The 6,514-nt window shown below is 54.8% G+C and overlaps 1 protein-coding gene across 2 annotated transcripts in view; it reads right to left on the reverse strand.

Annotated features, from left to right (window-relative positions):
• Positions 1-6,231, reverse strand: part of CTIF (cap binding complex dependent translation initiation factor) — a 148,378-nt gene extending 142,147 nt beyond the window's left edge. For both annotated transcript variants that reach the window (XM_040090466.2, XM_058424148.1), the window contains exon 1: positions 6,161-6,231. The gene's annotated coding sequence lies outside the window, so the exon portion shown is untranslated. The remainder of the gene's footprint in view (positions 1-6,160) is intronic.
• Between the last annotated feature and the right edge of the window lie 283 nt (positions 6,232-6,514).

Raw genomic sequence — 6,514 nt, forward strand, 5'->3', positions numbered from 1 at the left:
TGATGAACAAACACTGAGGAGTGTTTCTGCAGACACTGACATCCTTCAAGGCCACCTGCAGAAGGAGGTGGCCCCAAAATAACATCGCTATGGACCACATATGAGAAGGAGCAGCTCACAGCCACAGGTGAGCCCAGCTCCGCAAAGCTGCCGCAGCCCAAATCTCACCTGAGGCTGCTCCACCCAAAACCAGCTCCATGTTGCTCACAAAGCTTTGGCTTCACAAGAGAGGTGCTCAAAGCTGGTGACAGCCAAGACCCCTGACACATCTGCAGCATTCCTGTCGTAGCTCCGAAGTGCTGTGGTAGCACAGAAAGACTTGTGAGGTTTAATCAAACTATGTGAAACACTCGGTGTCGCAACTGCTCATTTCACAGAAACACAGAATTCCAGAAGGATTTGGGATGGAAAGAACCTTAAAGACCATCAGGTTCCATCCCCTGCCATGGGCAGGAACACCTTCCACTATTCCAGGTTGCTCCAAGCCCCATCCAGCCTGGCCTTGGACACTTCCAGGGATGGGGCAGCTGCAGCTTCTCTGGGTACCCTGTGCCACGCTCACAGGGAAGGATTTTCTCCTAACATCCAATCCAAATCTACCATCTTTCAGCTTAAAGCCATTCTCCCTTGCCCTATCACTGCTTGACCTTGCAGCAGACCCTCTCAACACTAATTTGGGGGTGCATGGGGTGTGATCCCCGACATGTGGCATGGCAGAGCTGATGTCAGGGACCTTGGCTGCTGCAGTGGGACACCCTCCTCTGCCACAGCCTCCCAAACCACCCCTCCCTTGCCAACCCAAGTATTCGTGTCCCAAGCCAGCAGCCACCCAACACAGCTGGCAACAGCTTGGTTGCGAACACCAGCTTCTCCCAAGGTCTCGGTGAATGCCAGCCAAGCAACACAGCTCCTCCAAGATTTCAAGGGTTCAAAAGCATTTTCCACATTTAATTATGAACCCTGCTAATGGCTCCCTGTTGCAGGTGCCTGGGCAAGCAAGCTGGTGGCATCTGTGCGTCTCCCAGTAGCTTCTGCTCTGGTGCAGGGCAGGATCCAGTGGCAGTGAAGCCTCCCCAGGGTGGAACAGGCTGTACAAACCAGTCCCAGAAAGCTGAGCCTGCTCTAGAGGGAGGGACAAATTGGTTGGTTTTTTTTGTTTTGTTTTGTTTTTTCGTTTTGGGTTTGGGTTTGTTTTTTTTTTTTTTTTTTTTTTTTTTTTTTTTTTTTTTTTTTTTTTTTTTGTGTTAAGGCCAACTGCAGTGGGTTGACCCTGGCTGGAATCCAGGCAATCACCAAAGCAGCTCTCTCACTCCCTTCCACAGCTGGAGAGGGGAGAGAAAATAGAGCAAAAGGATCATGAGTTGAGATATGGACTGTGAGAGACCTCACCAAATACCACTGTGGGAAAAAAAGGCTTGGATTTGCAATATTAATTGAATGTATTAACAACACAATCAGAGCACGATAATGAGAAGTAAAATAAATCTTACAAATACCTTCGCCTCACCCCTCTCTCCTTCCCTGCCTACTCCCCTAGTGGCAGAGGGAGATGGGAATGAGAGTTATGATCAGTTCAGAACAAAATGTTCCTGCCACTGCCCAGGCAGAGAAGTCAGAGTCCTTCCCCTGCTCCAGTGTGGGGTCCCTCCCACAGGAGACAGCTTTACATCAACTTCTCCAGTGTGAGTCCGTCCCATGGGCAACAATTCCACATGAGCTGCTGCAATGTGGATCACTCTTCCATGGGATGCAGTCCTCCAAGGACAGGCTGCTCCAGCATGGGTTCACAAGTCCTACCAGGACACCTGCCCCAGCATGGGCTCGTGTTTCCACAGATCAGGACCCTGTTCCAGCACGGGCTTCCCACGGGATCACATCCTCTCACAGGATCCCCCTACTCTGGCATGGGCTCTCCCAGGGGCTGCAGGTGCATCTCTGCATCCCTGTGCCCTCCGTGGGCTGCAGGGGAATCTCAGCTCCGACACCTGGAGCAGCTCCCGCCTCTCCTCTTGGTGTCTGCAGAATTGCTCCTCTCACACGTTCTCACCCCGCTCTTCTCTGACCACAATTACAACTGTCAGTGATGGGCAACCATTTAATTTCTTCTTAAATCTGTTATCCCAGAGACATCACCATCATTCCTGATGGGATTGGCCTTGGGGTCTGTCCTGGAGCTGGCCAGCATTGGCTCTGCTGGACGTGGGGGAAGCTCCCGGCAACTTCTCACAGAAAGAAGCCCTCCCATTACTAAAAGCTGGCCACACAAACCCAATACACCCACTGGTGAGAAATATGAAGCTTGTGGGCAGCCATGTGCGTCCTCAGGTCACCCGGGCATGATGTGACACCAGGGGATGAGGGACACCACACAGCCACCCACTCCTGCTCTCCATCCCAGGGACAGCCCCACCACATCCACCCACCCCTATCCCTTCCCATCCTGGTGGAAATGCAGATGTTTTCCACCACCACCACCACCCCCCGCATGGATGCAACCACGCTGGGGAAGGAGATGAACCTGAGCCAGCTGCCACAGAGGAGACACCCTTGATAAGTGTCTGCATGTTATGAAATACACCTGTAGCAGGTTCCTGGCTGACAGGTGTGGCAGGATTTGATCCTGCAGAGGTAGCAGAGGCAGAAGTTTGGTTCTGCCACCACAGGTTCTCCCACCACCTCAGAAGCCGAGTTCTTCCTCTCCTGGACCACAACTGCTACGTGCCTGGGGGACAGGGAGGATGAGGGTTGTGTCTGCAGGACAGGAGATGGGAGCAGTGGCCTTTCTGGAGTGAGCACAAGACCACCCCCAGACAACCTGGGGTCCCTAAAATCTCAGTGGCCCACGGACTGCCTGAGAGGACTCTTCATGAGCTAACTCAGAGCAGCAAAATCCCAAATCCATTAATTTTCCATCACAAATTTTCTGCAATCCATCCATGACAGAGACACCACCTCCCATTCCTGGCCACTGCTGAGGTACCTCTACATTTCAGAAGACTGACAATGACAATGCAAAACCCAGCAAGCCAAGACTGACCATGGCACAGCTCAAGGCAGACGTGAAAGAAACAAAACCTCTCATTTCAGCAGGGAAGCTGAAATGCAGAAGTTTTAAGAACACCCAATGTTGTTCCCATTTCAGTCTGATTTGAGCAGGAAACACGCTTAGGATCACTAGCAAGGCATTCATGTTGTATGTAAACACACACACACATATATATGCGCAAAAATGTACATAAACAAATAAAAATAAAATAGCCAGGGTCTCAAACAAACAGAAGATGATTGGTTGGCTACAGTAGCCCTTCATTTCAGATGACACATTAATCTGCTAATTATCCTCAAGTGGCAGAACTGCCCCCTCTCCGAGGAGTTTCACAACAACATCCCAAGGCATTTATGGAGATTACCAAACCAGAAGCCTCAACACTTCCAGTCTTCTGTTGTCCTCTCCCCAACCTCCTGCTACCCCAAACAGAGCAGCAAACTGCTAACTCTGAAACTTAACCATGGTGTAACATAAATGCCTTAACACTTCTGACAAACTGAAGAACAGCGAAATCATTAACGATATTTAACTACTCCGTCAAAACAGAAAGGAAGAATGTTAAATGTGCCCCAAACTGCTCCTGAAAAAGCTGTCCCCAGCTTTCATATAAAACACAGGGTCCTGCTATAATTCTAGCTACAGCTCCTCACAAATACACAGGACCCCAAAGACTCAACTGAGCAGCAAGAACATGAAATTAAATTAGCTCCAGGAGGGTTTTCTTGCTGCTTTGCAGACACCTGTGGGCAAAATCCCAACCAGTGACAATTACCACAATTTCACACCCTTCCTACTGGGAAAAGACCAAGAAGCAGCAAGGATGGCTGGAAGGAGACACAGGAGAGAGAGACACAAAATGAGAAAGAAAGGGAGAGTCAACACAGCACAATTTGTCCTCACCAGGAGATCACAGCAGAGTGAACTCAACCACACAGTTCACCCCAACGTGAGGATACTCCAGAGGGCAAAAAAAGGGTATTATTCTCATCCAAGATCAAGTGCTGAAGAAAAGACTCCGGAGATAAAGCTCAGCACCCCACCATCTTCCCTTCCACGGTTTGGATCCAGGGCTAACACCCACCGAGTATGTTTCCATGCTTTGCACTCCATCACGGCTCTCAGGAACCCTCCACGGACCATTCTCGCCCCATTTGTGGATCAGGCTGACTCAGCTAAGGGAAAAAACGTTCCAAACCCAGCCAAGCCCCTCAGGTACCCCAGTCCTGTCCCAAATCGCCTCACAAAGGCAGAGCTGGTGCTCAGTTCATCTCCACAAAGTCTCTCCAGTCTCCCACCCAGCTCGGTGCTGGACTTCACCCTCCAGCTCACCTGAGACAAGTGGTTTTCCCTGCATTACCTTCACCTGCAGCAGCATCCAAATGCTGCTCCTCTGCTTTAAAAGCATCCTGGGACCTCATAAATGATTTAAAAAAAAAAATAAAAATGCACAGAGTGAGCTTCCCAAAACAGCCGCTGCTCATCTGTGCCAAAGATAACACACTCAGTGCAGGGCAACCAGAGCCTACAAATCTTACCCAAGGCTTGAGGGGATAAAATGCAGCACAAGGTTCTGCTCTTGGATCTTGGGTTCAACAATGGCAGACAAAAGCCTTTATGACCCTCAAATGGAAAAAAAAAATGTTGGTGGACACAATAAAATGGCTTTTTCCACTCACTGGAGACAAAGTGTGAATATTTGCTTGTCGGGGTCACATAAATCATAAGCAGAGTGGGAGGTTTCCTCCTCCATCCCGTGTGCCACCCTCCTGCCAGAATCTGGATGCTTGTAAGACGGTCCATCATCAAAAAAACCTTCCTAGGTTTTGTAGAGAAGGGACTATTAAACGATCTGGTCTTGTTTTGGCATCTTTGCATTGAAAGAAACAACCTGAAAGCTCAGTCTGTCTTCTGCTTACCCCATCTCTAGGATTTCTATTAACAAGGCTGTGATTTCAAGCCTCATCCCATACCTGCCTGAGTGGCGGAGAACGAGCAGCCTAGATTATCGGAGAAGGAATGAACGTGGCACCCACGGGCACGTGGAAATGGCCCTTTTAAGAGAAGCACCCCGGTTCTGGGGCACTGGGAAACAGCACCTGGCCCTTTCCAATCTAACTGATGCTTCATCCACTGTGGGACCTCCCTAGCGGGAATCTCACCCTTTCCAGAGAAGCCTGACCCAGGGAACGGCCTCGGGAGGTGAAGCTTAGCGTCACTCTATGGAAAAACAACTCCAAGGACTGAGTTTTGAGGCAGCGGGGAGGCCAGTGACACCCAGCAACTGTGCCTCCAGCGCTCAGCATTGCTGGGGGGCAGCTGCGGCAAAAAAGCATCCCACGGCTTGCCGGCTGCTCCGCCGCCACGGCATCTGTTGTCCCCTACTGTCACCCACCACGGCCCCCGAGACCACGTGCAGCCAGAGTGACTCTGCAGGAAAACGACAGCCATAAAAATGACAACAAAACCGGGTCTCTGCCGAGCCCTCGCTCGCTACGCCCCAACCCAGCCCGGAGGCCGCACCTCCGGCGGGGTGGGCGCTGCTCCCGGCCGGGACCACCCCGCCGCGGGCATCCCACCGCCGCCGTGGCCCCGCGGCGATGCTCCGCTGGCACCTTTGTGCCGGCGGTGCTGCGGTGCGGGGCTCCGCCGCCGGCTCTGCCGCGACGGGCACGGCGATGGCCGCGGCTCCCGCGATGCGGTCCCTGCCTCTCTGCCCACGGGGGGCTCGCGGCGGGCGGGGCTGGGGGGCAGCCCTGCCCTTCTCCAGCGGCCGGGAAGCTTCCAGAGGCCGGGAGCACACGCGAACCCAGCCCCGGAGCTCTCCGCGGGGAGCGCCGCATCCCGAGGGGGGGCCCCGCGGCCACGCACGGGCTGTCACCGAGCCGGGGGAACCCGCCCGGGGCGAGGCCGCCGCGACACCGCCAGCACCGAGAGCTGCCCAGAAACCGGCTCCATCCGCGGCACGACCACCACCGCTCCCCCCGCGGGGTTCGCGTCTTTCCAAGGCAGACAAAAGCCGGGATGCGCTGCCCCCCCCCCTCGCTCCTCCCCCCCGCCGCCCCCCTCCACCCCGGCCGGTGCTGTGTCACGTCCCCCCCGGGCCGCGCTTACCGTGGGGGGCCGGGCGCGGTCAGTGCCCCGCTGAGGGGGTCATGGGCGCGGGGCGCGGGGCGCGGGGGACGCGGGGAGCTGCGGGGGCGCCGCCCGGGAGGACGCTCCGGCTCCGGCTCCGGCTCGGCGGAGGGACGGGCCGGGGCGGCGGGCAGTGACGCGCCGCGCCCCGCCCGCGGCCCGCGCCGGCCCTGACGGGAGATGTAGTCCGGGGCTGCGGCCTGCCCGCCGCGGGAGGGGGGGTCGGGCCCGGAGAACCCGAGTGCCGCAGCCCTGGGCCTCTGAGGGGAACCTCGCGGGCCCCAGAACAGCGGGATCTGACAGGGACCCCCAGGATCTGACAGGAATCCCCCG

The sequence above is a fragment of the Hirundo rustica genome, chromosome Z, assembly GCF_015227805.2.
Source record: "Hirundo rustica isolate bHirRus1 chromosome Z, bHirRus1.pri.v3, whole genome shotgun sequence".
NCBI lineage: Eukaryota > Metazoa > Chordata > Aves > Passeriformes > Hirundinidae > Hirundo > Hirundo rustica.